This window comes from Lissotriton helveticus, chromosome 2_2 (assembly GCF_964261635.1).
Source record: "Lissotriton helveticus chromosome 2_2, aLisHel1.1, whole genome shotgun sequence".
Lineage (NCBI taxonomy): Eukaryota > Metazoa > Chordata > Amphibia > Caudata > Salamandridae > Lissotriton > Lissotriton helveticus.
Window position 1 is genome coordinate 195,570,659 of NC_136060.1, and position 20,156 is coordinate 195,590,814.

General features: G+C 44.2%; 1 protein-coding gene across 2 annotated transcripts in view; it reads right to left on the reverse strand.

Moving 5' to 3' along the window:
- Positions 1-20,156, reverse strand: part of LOC144821377 (uncharacterized) — a 357,336-nt gene that overhangs the window by 178,038 nt on the left and 159,142 nt on the right. The window contains exon 2 of one of the 2 annotated variants that reach the window (XM_078678356.1): positions 6,345-6,487. The exons of the other annotated variant lie outside the window; for it this stretch is intronic. The gene's annotated coding sequence lies outside the window, so the exon portion shown is untranslated. The remainder of the gene's footprint in view (positions 1-6,344; positions 6,488-20,156) is intronic. 2 annotated transcript variants of the gene reach the window in all.

Sequence of the window (20,156 nt, forward strand, 5' to 3'; positions counted from 1 at the left end):
GTGGAATCATTCAAGTCATCTCCTCGTGACAATATTTCATTATTGATGCTCTCAATTTCAATCAATGTAGTGGAATCATTCAAGTCATCTCCTCCTTGTGACAATATTTCATTATTGGTGCTGTCCATTTCAATCAATCTAATGGAATCATACAAGCCATCTCCTCCTTGTGACAATATTTCATTATTGGTGCTCTCAATTTCAATCAATGTAGTGGAATCATTCAAGTCATCTCCTTGTGACAATATTTCATTCTTGGTGCTGTCCATTTCAATCAATCTAATGGAATCATACAAGTCATGTCCTCCTTGTGACAATATTTCATTATTGGTGCTCTCAATTTCAATCAATGTGTTGGACAATTCAAAAGAAATTGCCACGGTCTCTTCATTGTGAGCCATTTTATTTTGAAATTGCTTGCTGTAAATTGCAGAAAAAAATAATCACTTTCATTTATCGTCCTTAGTAATACATAATATAAAACTAACTTTATCAAGTATTTAGTATAACAGAAGGACTGCAAATAAATAACAGAAAACATTTTTCAAATTATCTTCAAGTGTACAACATAGTTCCCCATACAAATTAACAACTCACCTTTTTAAAAGTAGCAGAAGTGTTAGTACTGTGTAAATCAAACACCAGAAATTCACCACCAAAAATTCCTCACAAATGTACCTCAGACAGTAGTATCACAAAATGGCTGTGGTTTCCTCTCATTTGACATATATACATAACCAATTAACTTTCATCACACACAAATACAAAACCAAAGTAACATTTTAATTGGTTCTAAATTTCAACACTTTCAAATGTGTTTTCCCCATGCAATTTTCCATAGGACATTTACATACGTCTACAGCCTGAATGGCTGAACGGAATTACACCAAACTTGGCAAAATGGTACATCAAACCTAAGAGGTCAGGAAGGATCTACTATGCCCCCTTATGGTCATTTCCCCCTTCGCTTTGGCCTCCTCTTGTCTCTCAATCCTACCGAGGGACAAGATGGCGGCCGCTACGGACTGTTTGGAATGTTGACAGACGCCGGAGAACCAATCAGCTTCGCAAAGCTCCGTAACGCGAAAAGTACGCGAAGCGGAGCGCTGTTACAGATATATATCTTTTTTTCAACGTTAATTTCTCAAAATCCACTGGAGCACATATATTGAGACCTAGCAAAGGCACATCGGGCTACCAGTCCCTAATATTTTGCCAAGTTTCGTGCAAATCCATTCAGCCGTTCGATTATTATTATTTTGTTTTTTTTTTGCCCCGCGGGGCCCTTTTAAAACCTCCACATCAAACCTAGGGGGTCAGCGAGGATCTACTATGCCCCCTTATAGTTATTTCCCCCTTTGTTTTGACCTCCTCTTGTCTCTCGATCCTACCGAGAGACAAGATGGCGGCCGCTACGGACTGTTTGGAATGTTGACAGACGCCGGAGAACCAATCAGCTTCGCTTCACAAAGCTCCGTTGCGCGAAAAGTCCGCGAACCAGAGCGCTGCCCGGTCCGCTGTTACAGATATATATCTTTTTTTAAACGTTAATTTCTCAAAATCCACTGGAGCACATATATTGAGACCTACAAAAGGCACATCGGGCTACCAGTCCCTACAATTTTGCCAAGTTTCGTGCAAATCCATTCAGTCGTTCGGGCTAAAAGTGAGGCCAACCGCCCTATGGAAAACTCAATGTTAAAAACACGTTTTGGGACCCCCCTTTTTTCTCGGCCCCCCCTTGACGAACCCCCCCCAAATTTTCAAGGGCTGCTCAGAAACAAAATGTGCCATTTTCCTGAAAATTTCAGCCAATTCCGTCCACAAACGCCAAAGTTATTAGACATAGAATTTTCAAAAAACCCATAGAGAAAAAATCCTAACTATATATACCTACTGGCGACCGCCAGTAGGTAATATATATATATATATATATATATATATATATCGCACCCCACGATTTTTCAAATTTTTTTTTTTCGCCTTGGGGGTCCCAGTGGGACCCCCTGAGCAGGCCTAGGGGGTCAGGGTGCTTCTACCCTGCCCCCTTTTTGAGTTCTACACTTTTTTTTCTGCTTTCTTGTGCCTTAGTCTACTGAGGCACAAGATGGCTGCCATCAATTTCTGTTTTGGAGTGTTGACAGACAATGGCAGCCAATCAGCATGAAGCTCGTGCACAGCAAGGTGCGTGCACGGTGCGCGCACGGTGCACGCTTATAGATATATAATTGATTTCAACTTTAATTTACTCAGCAACTACTGGAGAGATTTACACCATTTAAACAAAAGCATGATCTGCGTACCAGACCCTACCATTTTCCCAAATTTGGTGTAATTCCGTTCAACGGTTCGGGCTGTAGCCGTGTCTAATCGTCCTATGGAAATTAACATGGGAAAAACACGTTTTGGGACCCCCCTTTTTTTTCGGCCCACGCTTGACGAATCTTCCCAAGACTTTCAGGGAAGGAGCGGAGCGGAGCGGGCCATCTTCTTTGAGATATTCGCGGAGATTCATCAACCGGCGCCAAAGTTATTCCCAATAGAATGTTGCGGATTTCCTATGGAAACTAGGTCCTAACTATAACTACCTACTGGCGACCGCCAGTAGGTAATATATGATGTGATCGAGGCCGCTTGTCTGGCAGCCAAAACGCTTCATTTGGACATTTGATGCTTGAATAAATCATCATTTAACTCTCAACTTTGCCTTTGGAGTTTATTTCCTGGTGTTGGGCCTTTCTTTGGATGGTGGTACCCCTGGGATCCTACTATGGAATGAATATATATATATCTCAAAGCTACTGTCGATTGCAAGTAGGAAGATATAGTAAGGACCTAGTTCACCAATAACTTTGGCGCTGTTTGATGAATCTTTGTGAAATTTTTAAAACTAATGAGTCGTTCCTGACAAGCTTCTGTCCTGAAAATGTCCCAGTGATCAAGTGGGGGCCAAGGAGAAGGGGAGGGTGGCAAAAGTGCTATTTCTCCATCTTAATTTCCATAGGAAACTGTTGACTCATTTCCAGCCTGATCTGCTGAACGGAATTACACCAAATTTGGCAGAAATGTGGATCTTGGTCCAGAGTGCACTCTTTTTGTTAAATGGTGTAAATCCGTTCAGTAGTTCCTGAGAAATTCAAAGATTCCTCAGATATGCAACTGTGGCCGCAGTGGATCCGCAAACCCTTCCGATCCCATGCCTGAGATGTGATTGGCTGGCAACACATTGAACCCGGAGATGTTGGCAGCCATCTTGTGACTCGGTTGAACGAGTCACAAGAAAAATGGTTAAAAGACATAAAAAACAAGAAAAGGAGTCAGGGTAGAAATACCCTGACCCCCTGGGCCTTCTCAGGGAGTCCCTCATGGACCACCAGGGCACAAAAAGCATTATTAAAACATTTTCGGTGGGATTCATGGTGCATCCATGAATCCGGTGGAATTTTCTTTTTTTTAAATGAAGCGCGGGCTCTCGCACTTTGTTTCCTTTAACCCCCGGGGCTTATACATTGAATGTGGGAGGGCTACGAGACCACCCCGCAGTCCCAGGGGCTGCCACCTACCTGGGGTTATTTATATATTAATGCGGTGGGGGGGCTCCATCCCCCCACGCAACCCCAGGAACTGCTACCTCCCCGGGGCTATGTTTAAAATAATGTGTGGGGGGCTCAAGTCCACCCACACAGCACTGGGGACCACCACCTCCACAGGGCTACTTTCCAAATTCGAGGGGGGCCGCACGGCCCCCCCTCCTGGAGCCATAAATGGCCCAGGGGACTGTCAGCCCCCAGGGCCGGCTACAGCAATGTCCCGGGGTGCCCATACCTGGGACATTGTAGTTTGCTATAGGATGGCGTGAGCACTCAGATTTTTTTAAAGAAACTGCTGCCCTATAGTACAGCATCTTAAAAGTGGTGGTCAAAGGTTGTCCAAAGGGTTTACAACCAAATCTCGACGAAACCTAAACAATACAAAATACCACATAAACATGTTTGATCAAATCAATTGATAATGATACAGGCTTAACAGACTATTTATCTTCTGCTATACTCATTAACACAATAGAGATTAACCACACAAATTGTGGCATTAACACAATAGAGATTAACCACACAAATTCTCCAATTAATTGCACATTTTCACACAACACACTCTGCAGCACTGTCTCTTCATGGGAGGGGATACGTCATCTAAGTCAGTGACTTTTTCAAACGTATGTTCTTTTTACCACCAGCCCTTTACAATGACATAGGACATGGCTCAGGGGTTCTTCTCTGAAATAACATAGCCTTCACATCTTTTTCACTTCCATGGTCCCATGATCCCCTCATAACTAACTAAAGCAGTAGAAACACGAATTCTAAGAAATGAATGTCTAACCTGCTCCTCAAAAAAGATACCCTGGACAGCACTGAGCAGAATATAAATGTTATTTTCAAAATGTGTATTTCATAGCTCCAAGTGAACCATATCAAAGCTTTTACACTGAATGTGGAGGGCAAGGTGGTTTTAAAAGTTTAAAAGGAACCCTCTCTGTGTGAGGCTGCATCAAGGTTTTCTTGTGCCCCCCCCTTAAGATTTTGCTCCACATATTCAAGTCATTATCCACATCATATTCCCCATCCACGTGTTATTTAGCGCATATGATGGTAAAAAAAGACACTGATCTCATCCATTTCTTCACTCAGTGAATACTGCACCATGCCCAAAACTGTTCTATGTTTGAATTACTGTATGCCACCTTTTACAAAACACGGAATTCGCTACAGCAGATGTGTATATTGAATAAAGATTCTTAGTTGTTATGATTTGTGACTGCACAGGTCCACTTTTGTCTCTCATTTAATGATGCACAGATTACTGATGCTATCTCACAATAATTCACAGTATAGTATTTCTTATGGAACATTGTAATTAACTCCTTTGGGAACCCTGTCTTATGTGTTCTCCTCTCCATAACGTATGCTTTGCAACTTAACCCAGGCCCTATAAATATTTTCTTAGAGTATGAAAGACTGAAACTATTTGAGTTTTTTACTGGCTATACATATTTCTCTTTCATGCCTATCTTTCCAAAACTTTAGAACGAAATCCATAAATAAATAAATAAAACAAATCTTTTTACTCACTATTTGCTCCTTTCTAAAGCTCACTTGTTTAACCTGCATCCATCAATCTCTCATGCCTGTTTAGTCTTTTGTGATGGTGCCTGAGAATTATGTATGTGAATACATACACATCAGTTTAAACTAACATCTTGCCAAACAATCATGTCCCTTGATCCTCCCAAGGTCTAAAAATGGAACACTAAATAAGGCTGGGCAGATATAAAAGCGGTAAAACCACACTGACTGAATCCAAGTGGCAGCTGTGAACACACACCAGACACACACAGTATGGGGATGTTTGCAGCTCAGCAGCGTACTCTTTTTACGGAGTTCTAAACCAATCCTGAGCAAAGCAAGCATCCGGGTTATGAAGCCTAAAGAAGTAAACATTGCATGACTAAGTAAAAGACCACTAAGAGATTTGTCGAACAAACTCCACTGTAAGGAGAGTGTGTGCCTATTGCATTCCACAAAGAACAGTTATAGAACATGTATTTGTATGGTATTAACAGAGATAATGCAAAAAAGGAAGGGATATCTTTGCCTACTCAGAGCCGGCTCTTAGATTTCCAAATTAGTAACTGAGAAGGATTAAAACAACTTAAACACTGGCTCCAGTGTTAGCAATTAGGATTATGTTTAGGCAGCCATTTTAATATTTGATTTTGGTGGGGTGGTTGGTATTTTTCAAGAGGGAAATCACCATCTTCCTGGCTAGACAAAATTACTAATTTCATTATTAGGAGCATACTGATCGCCTTAATGCTTGAAAACCACCATATGACTTTGAATGTGTGATGCAGTGAAACTAAACATATTGTTACGACACACGACTGATCAACGTAATTGATAATACTACTAATAGAGAATAAATTGTTCATGTATTTAAGGGCAACTCTTCAGAATACAGCAAAAAATATGATCTGATTTTGGAAGCGGTGTAACTGCAAAATATTAGGGATACGTTTCACAGGTATCGTCACCAGTTTCTAAGGCCATATATGTCAATCTCTTTATGTTGGATGAAATGCACTTTGACTTTTTCAATAATCTAATCATGGTTCTTTGGTTTGGGGCTTTATACAGTTTAGACCTTCAAAATTGAGGACTTTCACTCCTATACATGTTCAGATGAGGAGGAAATAACATTGATTATTAGGAACTTGAAGATAATTAATCTTTTAAGCTATATGTCATAAATCCAGAGCTGATGAACAAAACACAAGAGAAAATTACCTTTAGACTACGATCGCTACAGGAAATTGAAGGTGAGGAGGTAGATTTTGAGGTCTGAGGTTCTGGATGAGCGATGAGGCCACCACAAGCACAATTAGAGTAGATGCTATACAAATCTGATGTTTGAGATTTATGATGCTGACCTAAACCAAAGAATAAAGGAAGTGAGATTACAGGTAAGGTGTTTCTAAAAAAGTATAGCTCACCCTATAACCCAGTGCTCACTACAATTTACAACGACAACGAGGATTGCCTGGAGAATAGCGAACTCCAGAATTCGATAGTAGGGAGATGAAAGATCTGAGATGACAGATCTGATGACAAAGTAATACATTAATTAAACACGGAAGACCCTTATCCAGTCTCTAGTCATAAGTCGATTTGACTACTGCAATGCTTTACTGATATCGGCCAATGAGACAATGTTGGATCGCTTGCAGTGGGTGTGCAAAATACAGCAGCGCGTCTGGTACTGAACGCCCCCTATCGATCTCCGTCGAACTCGCTATTGCGGAAGCTGCACTGGCTCCCGGTGAGCAAGCAAATAAAATTTAAGATTTTCTGCATCACCCATAAGGCAGTATACGGCAAAGGGCCAACATATTTGGCGGAGAAGCTTAGTCAATACACTCCCCTTAGAGACCTGCGATCCAGCTCTAAATCACTTCTTAACGTCCCACGTATTAACAAGGCCAAGACCGGGGGGGGGGGGGGAAGGTTTTTTCCTACCATGCCCCACGGAACTGGAATTCACTCCCGCTAACACTGAGGCAGTGTACGGACTATTTGCATTTTAGAAAGTACTTGAAAACATTTCTATTCTAGACGCCTCATTCAGTATCAGCAGTTTCCTACTCGCCCGCAAGCGCAGAGATACCCCTACGGGGGTGATTCAGGTGCTATATAAGTACATAAAATAAATAAATAAAAATAAAGAATGCATTTAAAAAATCCAGTAAAGCTCACACAGTATTGCTGACAATGTGATTCTCCTTTTGCAAACATTTCTACAAGAATTAGTTGACGCAATGAACAGTCTTGTTGTTAATTATGTAATTTCAGATGTTGAAATGATGTTATCAATGATGTCATAGAACGTATTGTGAGAGATGTAATATGTGGGGTTATTAGCTGAGCATGGGGAGGGCATGAGTTACCATTACTTAAAGATAACTATAACTGGTGAATTTCAGTTTTTTTTTTGTTTAAAATGTTACATTGTCACAGGAAGTTTCACATAACTAGAATGTCACTTTAACCTTTGTTTTGTTGAGTGAATTTCTTCTGTTTTTAATGTAAAGTCATATTTTATTACCACTTGTAAAGCCAACTCCCCTTCAATGTGCACAGTCTTTGGCCGTAAGCCAGGGGCATTGGCCACAGGGCCTGACAGCTGTTTTTGTTTGCTCTCGACGGGTTGGAGCAATGTGGGTTTCCCTGCCCGCAAGAGCTTGGGCAGGGAAACAGAAGTGTGCTCCCAAAGCTCCAGCCGGATAGGTGCAGACTTACTTTCCTGGGATCCCCCGGACACAGTATATGAGCTGGCCCTGGTGGATGAGGGCCTTTAAAGGCTTGGGGAGGGGCCCCGCACACCTTCTACCCCGTATTTAAGTGATGGCCCTGGGGACTTAGGTGCAAGGGCCCACTGGTGGCTCAGCGAGGGGGGCTTGCACTCCAATTTTTAACAACTCGACCCTGGGAGATGGGGTCCCTAGGGCTCATTAGTGGCTAGGGTAGGAGGTTACACATGCCCTTCCACTTTAATTAACATTTAGCCCCGGGCATGTAGTCCCTGCATGACTTGGTGAGAGGGGCCCCACTCAAGTGCCCTCCCCAAATACATATTTAATTTAAAACAGTAGCAGGCATTTTTTTTGTGCAAAGGCACAATCCCGCGGGAGTCTGGCAAGTCATGGGATAAAATATATATTTTGGCCTAGGGGGCAGCAGGGCTAGCGGGACAGGGTATCCCCTACACTTCTCCTGTTAGAACTGGGGGTCTCTAGTTGGCACAGGTAGGTACCACTGTCCAAATACGGACCCTTGCTTCTAGTCAGGGTAAGGGGGATACACTCTTTAGATAACCCCTGATCACCCCCTTGGTAGCTTAGCACGAGCAGACAGGCTTATCAAAGGCAATGTGTAAAGTATTTGTAGCAACACTCACAGTAACACAGTGAACAACACAAATGGACTCCACACCAGTTTAGAAAAATAGAAGTATTTAATATAAACTAAACAAGACCAAAACGACAAACACCCAACATACACAGTTCAAGGATATGATTTAAAAAGAGTTCTTAGGGTTGTGTTAAAATAATCCACAGTTGCGTCATGTTTAGCCAAAGGTACCTTTAGATGCGACAAAAGTTCCAAGTGAAAGCTGCAGCGTTGAAAAGAAAGCGATGCGTCACTCCTGAGACCCTGGGGAGGCGATGCGACAACCCCGCTGGACATAGGGGGCGTGTTGCGGTGACTCCGTTCTGTATGGGGAGGGATGCGATACCTTGCGTGGATTCCGGTGTACAGGTTTTGGTGGAAGTGGCTCACAAAAGGTACGATGCGACGATCTTCGGGGAGGCGACGATCTCTGGTGCGGCAACGATGCGCGGCTCAGCGTCGACCTTCTCCTCTCGTGGCCACTTGATGCGATGGCTCTGCGACGACTCTAGCAGCGACGTGATGCGGTCCGCAAGCAAGCGGTGCGATGATCTCACCCACTGACGACAGGCTCTGCAACGATGCTCGCAGCAATGGTAATCTTCCCGCACCGGACTGGTGCGTCCTGCAAGCGAAGGATGCGACAACTCTGGCAGCGGCAACAGGTGCTGCAATGATCTCGGCCTTCGCGGTGGCGGGAATTTCCTCGCACTGACGGGGATGCGCTCCGCAAGCGAGCGATGCGTTAAACTTTGCAGAAAGTTCTTTAAATCTTGGTTTTCAGCTTCCCAACACAGGTACAACTTCCAGAGGCACCACAACTGGCCCAAGCACTCTAGGAAGGAACCCCCAAGCCCGGTCACTCAAAAACCAGACAGTCAATTCACAAACAGCCAAAGGCACACAGAAAAGTGATAAAAGAAAGCATCCACTTTCTAAAAGTGCCGCTTTCAAACACAGGATTTAAAAACTACCCTTCCTAAAAGATGCGTTATTAAATTCTGAGTTTAAGGATACCCAACTTCAATTTTCTATCTTGCTCCTATGGGAAGATATGCAAATACACATTATACACAGCATTCCCCATTATAGCCTAGGGGCAAGATAGCCCTCTCAATAGTGAAAAACTAAAATTGCTGTCATTCACTACCAGAGCATGTCACCTGCACTAGTACATGCTCTACCTTTCACATACACTGCACCCTGCCCAAGGGGGTACCTTGGGCCTTCCATAGGGGTGACCAATGTGCACAGAAAGGGAAGGGTTAGGCCTGGTCAGTGGGGACACTGACCAGGAGGACATGGCAGTTCACAGACTGCACACAGGCACTGTGGTGGCAGGCCTGAGACACCATTTTAGGGCTACTCATGTTGGTGCCTCAATCCGTGCTGCAGGCCAACTAGTAGCATTTGTATCACCAGCACTGGCACACTCAGTGCACTTTACTAGGGACTTCTTGGAGATACAAATATGCCAATCATGGATCACCAATTACAACAACAAATTATACAGAGAACATATGCACTTTAGCACTGATCAGCAGTGGTAAAGTACCCAGAGTCCTATTGCCAACAACCACGGGTCAGGAAAAATAAGGGAGGAAGAAGCAAAAAGTTTGGGGATAACCCTGCAAAAAGGGCCATTTCCAACATAACCCCCTTCCAGCTTAAAGCCAGGGTAGACCAAACGATACCTCGATGGGATTCCCTGCTTAAGGCGATAGAACGCGGAAACTGGCCCAAACAGCAGGGCACTATTCCTGTTCTATGGTGTCCTGAACCCAGTTGGATCACTCTATCCATATTCTCAAGGTCCACCATGCCAATGCACGTGGAACCCTTCTCCTCACCTGTGGACACCACCTGTGCAGCACCTAACCTTAACTTACTCACAGGTGTATCCCAACAGACAGACAGCAAGCCACAGTGGCCACCAACAGTGGTCAGGGATGAGACCCAGGCCTTATGCCTCTCAGGGCTCTCAATCCCCTGTGCCGTCAGAGGGTGGGGGGCAGTAGCCCCAGGTGCTTGGCACCCTTTGTCCACTCTCCCTCCTGTCAGGTCAGGTCTGACATCCTGGCACTGACCCACCAGTCCCGGACCTGCTGTTATTCCAGGTCAGGGGGACACCCCGCACCTGACCCTCCAACCTAGGACCCTAAGCCTCCAGGTCAGGCAACACCTGAACCTGGCCCCACCACCCAGGGACCAACCCCTGTGGTGGAACACTTGCCTGGTGTGGTATATAAATAAATATTACCGGATCTATTTTTGTCTAGGCATAGCAATAACAGATAGCTCAATAAATAAGAGTCAAGATTCGAGGTAGTAGGAGTTTTGCAGGTTTAATACAGCATAAGGACAGGAACAGGACAACCTGCATAGGAATAGGATGGCAGGGCCCAGCAGCTGCCGGGGCTGGATCTGGGATGAGCGCGCCAACATTTAATAACAATACACGATCATATATACTAAAACAGTTGCATTACAATACATACGATAGGCGGAGCAGTGGGTGTGGTCAATAGCAGTCGCGAAAGATAAGGGTGAAAGTAGGTGTAACAGAGGCGTATACTTAGACATGTGATGCAAACGTAACAGACTATGTCATAAATGGGGCGGAAACATGGAGGGGGCTACCTAAGGAGCCGGGACCTCTGACCTAATGGTGCGCGCAAACTGGCAATGACGTGTTACTAGGAGAAGCTGGGGGCTACGAACTCTGTGCTAGGAGCAGAGACTGAAGTCTGGAGAGTCAGGGCGACATGTACCTAAGCAGTATCTAGTATCTGATGTTTAGAGAACATGTTGATAGAATCCAAAAGTTATCGGGGTAAAGGCGAACAGACTCTAAGACTGGAGCATGCATTATTCTACATGTAGTGCGTGATGAAGAATATTAAATGAGCATAAAATACAGTATTTCTCTAACATGGAGACGTAGAGGCTAGACAATGACGGAAACTATTGATGCAGTTCAGTAGCTTAGGAATGCAGAGAAGGAGGACTGAACTGATAACTGGAATCATAACATACTCTTGGCAGACTCAGAGGCAGGGCCAGGCTGAGCCGGGCACTGCGAGGCAGGAAGTAAGTGAAGGGTCGAGGATACAGGTGGGGGCTGTATCGCTCCTCAGCGAGGCTTCAGGAGACAGGAGCTGAATCTGGTGTCCGGGCCCTTTTGAGGCCTAGAAACGGGGACTTTACAATGGAATAACGTGCACACTGAGAAACGTGGCAACGTAACTTTACATAGGCCTGATATTCGTAGTATTCACGAGAACTGGAAACTGGCATACTAGAGGTGGACACAACTGTAATTGCGCCTTTAATCGAACATGGGGAATACATATGCATATTAATCATGCATAGATAACATATGATGGATGACGCGTAGGGACACAGAACATGGCAAAATTTACTTTTCCACATTCCCTCCTTGTCACTACGTTTCCATCAGGAAACATCAATATTCATGATACCATCTATCATTTCATACAGTATCATTTGCTCGTCTCGAATTTTCTGGGAACGGGTTTTAGAACGGGGCTTGGGACTAGGAATACAAGAGGTAGCACAAATGCCGCAAATCGCAGGGCCACATTGTATACAGAGGCAGCAGCTGAATATGATCGCTACTGTAATACCTAGAAAGGACAAGACTTTCCATCCCCAAGCGGAAATTATATTCCAGAACCAACCGGACCATGTCCAGGTGCCTGGGTCTTGGTGTAACAGATGGGCAATTTTATGGAGTCTGGTTATAGCTGAATAAACAGACGGCGCGTTATTAGGAATGAAAATGCAGCAACTAGATCCGATGACTCTACAGGCCCCGCCCCTATCGGCCAATATGACGTCAAGGACGAGACGATTCTGTAAAACGACAAATCTCATAGCAGATTGCTCTTCGGTTAAGTTACCTAGAGCAGAGGCAGTCTCATTAACTACTGCTTCAAGGGTTCTGGTTAACCTACGAATTAGTTTACTATTCTGGATAGGGCCTATAAAGAAGAAAAAACCTCTATTGAAATCTGTATACTGTTCTAGAGCAGTTTCAGTATAGTCGACAATGGGGGACTCCCTTCTATGTCTAAGGTGTACTAGATGTGTGTTTCTATGGTAATCAGATGGGGCTAGGAAAACAGGGGGCAGTAGGAAGGCAATATAACAGGTTCCCTCCCAATTGAGGGGCAGACGAACATATGCGGTCTGACCACAAATAAAATAAGAATGACGTGAAGCTTTGAAAATAGATTTCCCACTATCACTATATTTGACAATAGTAGTACAATCGCTATGTCCTACATGTACGGAACCATTATTTCGGACACATAATTCGCCTTTGACTGGTAGTACTGAAATAGCAGGTAAATCTGGAGTGGAATCAGACTGAACATTCAGGACCATGAAATTCGAAGAATAATTACCTAAATTGTAAACTTCGTTTTCTAGATCTAACCCTGTTCTGTGGGGAAGACCTTGCTTGTCTGGAAAACATGTACTGTTAAGAAAAGACATATCTGTTGAGGATGACGTTAACGTGGACCATGCTCCACACGAACCATTATGTGAAAATGGATAAGGAAAGAGTGGCAGAACTCCCTTCGGTGTCTGGAAAGGGGGGAGTCGACCACACACCCAACAATTTGTGGCATTGCTGGTCTGGTGTGAATAATGTAACATGCGGATGAAAGAATTGTTACGCATAGCGAGGCGGTAAGAAAGTTCATGAGGAGGCAGATCACTAAACGTGTGCTCTACTGTAGCATTAGAAGACTTATTTACATGAGAAACTGGAAAATACAAGTAGAATGCATAACTGGTGCAGGAAATCATAATACTGAGAAATAATATGAAACATAGAAAAACGATACATCGGATTGAGTTTTGACTAACTCTCTCACTATGGGGGTCTATTTTATACATGTCAGAAACCGGTCTAACCGTTTCACCTAGGGGAGGACTTAGACAATCAAACTGGCTGACTTATTTTACTAGACCTTAACTTGAGTTTATACTCCTGTTGCGGAGTTTTCTCTAACAGGGAGGGTGCAGTATCATTGTCTTTTGCGGGACAGTCCTTAAGAATAGTACTCTGACAGTCTTTAGAATCCTCGGAAATGTTCTTTGAAATTGGTTTCAATCCATAAAACCTTTTGATATGCGAAAGGTGCACCCAGCCTTTGCGTCCCTCCAACTTCACGGCTGTACGGGTGGCCAGGAGGACCTGTCGGGGCTCCTTCCAGCGAGGCTCCAGTGGACTTGAGCGATCGAAATTTCGCACTAGGACCATGGATCCGGGAACGATTTCATGCGGTGCCACCTCGGTATTGTCTGGAAATGCGGCGGCAACCTGTGAACGACAAGAGTTGAGGGCAGACATCAAGGAAGCTAGGTAATCTGTCAGCATATTACTTGAAACATCGGTAATACTTCGGGGTCTAGGAGTACCCCACATGTTAGGGGGGCGGCCGAAAACGACCTCATACGGGGACAGGCCTGATCTGGAATGTGCGACCATGCGCATATAGAACAGGGCGACTGGCAGAGCTACGAGCCAGTCCACACCTTTCTCTTGACAAACCTTTGCAATTCGGATTTTCAGGGTCTGATTATGTCTCTCTACGAGACCGGCTGCTTCAGGATGGCGTACACAATGGAACTTCCACTGGTACCCTAACAAAAGGGACACATGTTTCATGAGTTCAGATGAGAATGGCTGGCCGTTGTCAGAATATACGACTCTAGGGAGTCCGTAACGGGGGAAGAACTCACGAACCAACTGCTTGGCAGTGGTCGCAGCTGTGTAATCTGGGACTGGATATGCCTCCGTCCACCTGGACAAAGCGCATACAACTACAAGGACATACTTGAAACCTCGACATCGCTCCATCTGAATGTAATCCATCTGGAGGACTTCAAAAGGGTGGTCAGGAGGCTGGAAACCACCTTGTTCCACCGGGACACTTTTACCTGGATTAAACTGACAACATATCATACAGGTACGGACCTTCTGCTTGGCTGCAGCTCGTAAATGCTTGTTGAACCAAATATTCTGGATACTGTCTAACATGGCTTTTTCTCCTAAATGTGCTGGACTATGTGCGGTATTAATAATGACTTGAACCATAGAGTCGGGGAGAAACCATGTGGCTCTACCCTTTGTCACCCATCCCTGATCTGTCTGGACCCCTCCTTGTTCGGACCATTTCTTGATTTCATCGGGAGTAGCATGTAACTGGATATCTATGACATCTTGAGTAGGGTCTTTAACTGTCATGCATGTAGTCGGATCTGGAGTGTGCGTCTGTGTCGGATTAACTGAAATGTCTGGAGTCTGAGCTGTAAGCTTGGCTGTGCGATCTGCTAGATCATTACCCTGGGAAATAATGTCAGTAACTTTCGTATGTGCTTTGCACTTCATGATAGCAATGGATGTCGGTAAATGTATTGCATCTAACAGAGCCTGAATGAGGAGACCATGCTGAATCTTGGTTCCATGAGAAGTCATGAAACCTCTCTCCTGCCAGAGCACTCCGAAGTCGTGTACAACTCCAAATGCGTAACGTGAATCGGTGTAAACATTAACTTTCAGGTTCTTGGCGTGTATGCAGGCTTGTGTCAGAGCAACTAGCTCTGCTGCTTGAGCAGACAGGGTGTCAATACGGTGTGTCTCTATAACGTCAGTGTCAGTAGTCACTGCATACGCGGCTACTAGTTCTCCTGTACTAGTTCTCATACATGAACCATCCACATAAAGTGTCAGGTCGGGATCTGGTAATGGAATATCTGTCAGATCTTGTCTTGGCTTTGTCATGATGTTAACTACTTCCACACAGTCGTGTGTGGCAGAATTCGAAGTAACTGATGGTAACAATGTAGCAGGATTTAAAACGTTGCAGCGTCTGATTTCTATGTGTGGCTGGAACAGTGTCAATTCATAACCTGTTAAACGTGCAATTGTCAAGTGCTGAGTTTGTGTTCGGTTTAAAAGAACTTCCACGGAGTGTGGGACTTGTACTGTCAAGGAATGTCCTAATACTATGGAATCACTTTGTCTGATAGCTAGTGCTGTGGCTGCAACTGACTTGAGGCACGCAGGCAGAGCCTGGGCTACAGGATCTAATGTGCTCGAAAAATAAGCACAGGGCTTGTACTGTCCTGCTTGATCTTGTGTGAGGACAGATAATGCTGTACCTTCGCGTTCTGTGACAAAAAGTGTAAAAGGCTTACTGTAGTTCGGTGTTGCTAGAACTGGAGCTTGGCATAGGGCTTTCTTTAACTCATTGAAACTAAGTGTATGTTCAGATGTCCAAGGGAGGACAGTCGATACGGCTGCCTCCTGTGTCGTTAACTGTATCAGTGGCTTGGCTAGAAATGCATACTGAGGAATCCATTGTCTGCAATAAGAAGTAAGGCCAATAAAAGCACGTACCTCCTTCTGGGTCTTGGGCTGAGGAAGACTCGCTATTAACTGGATACAGTCTGGTGTCAACTGCCTACCCCTCTTGGACAGTAAGTGTCCTAAGTAGACCACTTGCTGGACACAGAATTGAAGCTTCGAAGGGGACACCTTGTGCCCCATCTCGGCTAGGAAATACAAGACTGTAAGGGATGCTCGCTCGCAAGCACATTCAGAACGGGCTGTGATCAGGAGATCATCGACATACTGGAGCAGGGCAGTGTCAGTTGGCATGTGAATGTTGTCTAGTTGTCTCTTGAGTGCTTGACTGTAAATACTAGGACTTTCTGTGAAACCTTGAGGAGCGCGTGTGAACATATAGCTCCTTCCATTTAAACAAAATCCGAAAAGGAACTGGCTGTCTGGATGAATGGGGACACTAAAAAATGCGTTCTTGAGGTCTATGACAGTAAAAAATGAAGCTTCGGAATCAATGACTGTCAACAGGGAAGAGATATCTGGGACAACTGGATACTGGGGAATAATACATTTATTAAGTTCTCGGAGATCAATCACTAAACGATATACTGGAGGTGCATTTGGATCAGTACGTTTCATAACAGGAATGATTGGAGAATTGCATACATTGGAGTCAGTTTCTACAACTACTCCTTGAGCCATGAGCTCGTCAATAATTTTGGATAAGGCGGCTACAGCCTCAGGTGGCAATCTGTACTGTCTGATTCGTGGCAGGACTACACCTGGCTTGAGAGTCACACGATGGGGTGTGATTTGCATAAAGCCAACATCAGTTGGACCTTGGGCCCATAGATGCTGTGGAACATTAGACAATCTCGGATCAAAATCTCGTAATACATAGTGACCCTTGAAGTCACGTAGGAACAATCGTATTCCCTCTGGGGAACAGCATATAACTGCACCTAATTCTTTCAGTGTTTTAATGCCTAACAGATTTTCTGGACATGACTTAGTAAGTAACAGATCAGTAGTGCGGGACAATGGACCTACTTCTAGAGTAACTGGCTTTGATATTTCATTTACAATAGGTTTTCCTGAAAATCCAAGGGAAACATTTCTAGAGCCTGAGAGCGGAGCCCCTGGAACTTCGGCGTGACTTATAGTGGTCCTACTTGCCCCTGTATCAATCAAAAACTTTCTGTCTTTCCCTAATACTTGACTATGAACATAGGGACCTTCTTGATCTACAGGTATCTCGATGAGAGGCAAGCCTACCTCCCTCTCTAGGCTGTTTCATGAATATGGCTGATACTCTGGATACTCAGACTGTGCATACTGGTACATCTGCTGTGTAACATGCTGTGTTGCAGCGATAGGCTGCGGAGCTGTAACTGTCTGTGGTGCAATCTGTGACTGAGGAGTCTGTGAAACTTGCTCTTGTCTCGGCGGACGTGGTCTTTCTTTAGTCTTACCGGTAGCTATGTTGTGTTTCAGAACTGCACACTCGTTTATAAAATGACCTGGCTGTTTACAATAATTGCAGTTTCCTTTAACGGGAGCTGCAGGATGACTGGCTTGATTTGGTCCCCTCTTCTGACTATCTTGAGGAACAGATTGTGCAACTAGTACTTTCATTTTCGTGTCTTTCATACGTTTTCTCTCATGTTCTTGCTCTTCTCTGATTCTATTCTGGTGGTATTGAAGCATCTGTAACATCTGGGACGGGGTATTAGCTTGCCAGGTACTTTCGACTTTCAAAACTCGGTTTTTAATTTGTGGACTTGAATTCTCGACTAATTTAGTAACAAAAAGATGAGGGTATGACTCGCTACTTGTCTTGAGGCCACTGTTTATGGTAAAACATTTCTCAAATCTGGAATAGTAATCACTAATATCTTCGTCTTGTTTCTGTTTACAGGCTGAGATTGCATCCCAGTCTTCTTTTCTAGTTGTCAATAACCTAGGCAAAACTTGTATTAATAATTCTGGTAATTCTTTACATTTATCTCCAAGACCGGTACCTGGTACTCGTGCCTTGTCTTCAGCTTCTAGAACTGTCCAATCGATCTTTTTCTCTCCCACCTCCCATTCTTTTTCTTTGAGTTTCTCATATACCCCTGCGGGCAACAGGACTTTTAACATTTTAATAATATCTGGATACGTGTATTCTCCCATACGGAGCATGTCTTTTAATTCTCGGTGGAACCCTGCTGGATCTTTATCATGACAGGGAATTAACTTTTTCATCTCTAAGAGTTCCATCTTTGTGATAGGGGTGTAAACAAACACTCGTTGCATTTCACCACCGTCTGTCTTAACTGGATGTACTTCTCGTAACGGATTCTGTCTGTCTATGTAAAAGGGTTTACTTTCTGGGGGTGAGGCACGAACAAAATGTGGGTTCAGAAACGTTCTGTATTTGTGGCGCTGTTCTAGAATGACACTAATCAAATCGGTACCTAAACCTTTCCATTTATACTGGAGTAACTCGTTCAGGACATCGTGTAACGGACCTGGATCAGAATGTTGACCCTCATACAATGTAATGAGGTGCTGGATCATATACATACCCGCCAGTCGTTGCTCGGCTGGGGGCAATTTCAGAAACATTTGTGCCACTATTTCGTCTGGAAAAGTGGTAGAATCAGTAGTCCATCGGACTGCTGATCGGACTAGTTCTTGTTCATGCATGGTACTTAACTCGCTATAACCGATTCGTGATTTCAGAATGTGATCGGTAGCTTGAAATACTTGTTCCAGAGAACCTTGTTCTGGTGCTGGATGATGAAAAATTGACTTGTGTTCTAGGCGCAAATGGCGATCTGGAAATCTAGATTTTCCTACATACGCTATTCTGTCGGGATTCTCGTCCTCTACCTCTTCTGTAGAAGAGTCATTTTCTTTCTCGCTTACTTGTGCTTCTTTACGTTGTTCGTGTACCCTTATTATTTCTTTACGAATCTTCTTGTACATACTCTCTATACTACTGATGGTCTTATGCTTACCCTCGGCTATATTATCACTCCACCTTGTCAGGACTTTCATTTCGGCTCGATCTTTGGTCGGATAATCTTGTTCCCTTATTAGACAATTAATCAGAAACTTTAATATCATGAGCTGGACTTCAACTTTTCTTTGGCACATGACGTCACTAATACTTTCTGGATCATTCCCTGTACGGATGAAACGATATATTCTGTCTAGATCTTCTTTCATATCTGGTAGGGTGACTAGATACTCGGTCACCTTTCTCACGCGTAATGAATATAAAACCATACTATCCTCGCCTGGGACTGGATCATAGCCACATTCGGTAAGGGCTTTTCTTATTTCTGCAACAGACTGATACCTGGGCGTACGCTGTGACGCTTGTGCATGTAATTCGGCTAACGTTAAACGCTTGTGTGGCGGCGGGGTTTGAGGAGGACCTCCCCCTGCGGCCCCTAAACTAGAGTCGTCTACTGATGCTCTTCGTCCTGGCAGAGTGGGAAATGGAAATGCAGGCTGGACTTGTATGGCGGGCTGGACCGGGGGTACCGTAACAGGTACTCCGGTGTCTGGAGGAGCGGGAATTGCCTGATTTACAGGGACTGGCGGAGTAGGAACAGGATTTGCATATTCTGGGACTGTGTCGTCCAAATAGGACGAAATGAAAATATCAGCTGCGGTCGGTTTGTGACGTAGCTTGGTCGGAACTAGTGGTGGCGGGAAATTACTGGATGCCTCTGGGGTCGCTTTTGGCAAGCCCTCGGCAAGAAGAGGATACATACCCTTGATGAGGGCATGCCTCTGTCTGTCTGTCTGTTCGGTTTTGACTCGTTCACCAATCTCGATTAATTCCCTTTCTTGGGCTCGTTCTAAGGATTCTCTACTTAATTCTGACTTTCTGATTTCTTTTTCGGTTCTTTTATGAGATTCTTTGCGCCATAACTCGATGGCATCTTTCTGTGACTGTCTGGCTTTCTTTTTCCATAATGCTTCTTCTACTCTCATGATGCACTCGGCATCCCACGTACCTGATACGGGCCATCTATACTTCTCCTCTAACTGTTTGGTATACTCTACCCATAAATCTAGATACAATATGGCGCTTATGCCATGTTTCTGATACATAAAATGACCTGGACTGTCCCTAGGCGGAACAGGAACTGCTGCTTCTAGCAGACCTTTTCTGGTTTTTAACTGACGCAGTTTTGAAAATAGCGGCATGACTGAACTATAATCTGGACACAATACAATACACAATAAACACGAGAATCACTTCGCAC